The following is a 1,081-nucleotide window of genomic DNA, read 5'->3' on the forward strand; positions in this document are numbered from 1 at the left end:
TAGGCGCACGGGCTCAGCAGTCGTGGTTCACGGGCTCAGTAGTTGTGGCTCATGGGCTCTACAGCGCAGGCTCAGTAGTTGTGGCGCATGGGCTTAGTTGCTCTGCGGCATGTGGGATCTTCCTGGACTAGGGCTTGAACCCATGTCCCCTGCCTTGGCAGAAGGATTCTTAACCACTGCGCCACCAGGGAAGCCCCAGGAAGTCCATCTTGAAGACACAGTTTGATCCATATATGGATTATTAAGAGCGTTATGTGAACTGTATTTTCTTTGGTACCCACTTTTTTTTTTTTCATTTTAAGTTTTTAATGAAAGTTGTATATAAGAATACTTTATTCCTGATCTTCCCAATTGTTTCTCCCTTATATCTGCCCTTTTCCTCTCCTACCTGGCGAGATCGGCTTTACCTTCGAGGATCTTTGTGTGGTCTTTGTCCAGCTTTAGTCTGGTGATGACCACCTTGCTGGGGTGAATGCCCACATGGACAGTCGTGCCATTAGCCTTCTCCCGCTGCACTCGTTCAATGTAGCTGACATATTTCTTCCTGTAAACCTGGACTACTTTGCCAATTCGCTGCCCTTTGTAGTGCCCTCATACAACTGGAACTTCATCATACTTTCAGATGGGCATGGATCGGACATTGTACTTCTGTTTCAGCTCTTTAGAAAGAGGGGAAGACATAATCTTCCTGCGAATGTGGGAGGGCACATTGAAACGCCTTTTCCGGTTCTTGCTGCAGTCAGAAGTCACAAAGGGAATGAACTTCATTTTGGCCTCCGGCGCTTCAGCGATGGCCACAAAAGGGCTAGTACACATTTCTTACCATATTTACTTAACATTTTGTTAGGACACAGCAACACAGAGCGAAAAGCACAACCTGGGTTTGAATCCTGGCTCTGCCACTTGCAAGCCAGCTAACCTTGGACAAGTAGCTTAATTTCCCTGGGGCCTCATTTTCCTCATCTGTAAAATGGGAATAATTATATCCGTCTCCAAGGTTGTAGTGACGATAAGTGCTAGCAAATGTAGAGCACCTGGCTTTTGTCTGGCATGTGGCAGGTGCTTAGTGAAGGTGGTGTGG

At 46.9% G+C, this 1,081-nt stretch overlaps 1 pseudogene; it reads right to left on the minus strand.

Annotated features, from left to right (window-relative positions):
• Nucleotides 1-292: 292 nt before the first annotated feature.
• LOC103088713 (60S ribosomal protein L26 pseudogene) lies at nt 293-768 on the minus strand (annotated as a pseudogene).
• Nucleotides 769-1,081: the final 313 nt, after the last annotated feature.

The sequence above is a fragment of the Lipotes vexillifer genome, unplaced genomic scaffold, assembly GCF_000442215.2.
Source record: "Lipotes vexillifer unplaced genomic scaffold, Lipotes_vexillifer_v1.1 scaffold543, whole genome shotgun sequence".
Lineage (NCBI taxonomy): Eukaryota > Metazoa > Chordata > Mammalia > Artiodactyla > Lipotidae > Lipotes > Lipotes vexillifer.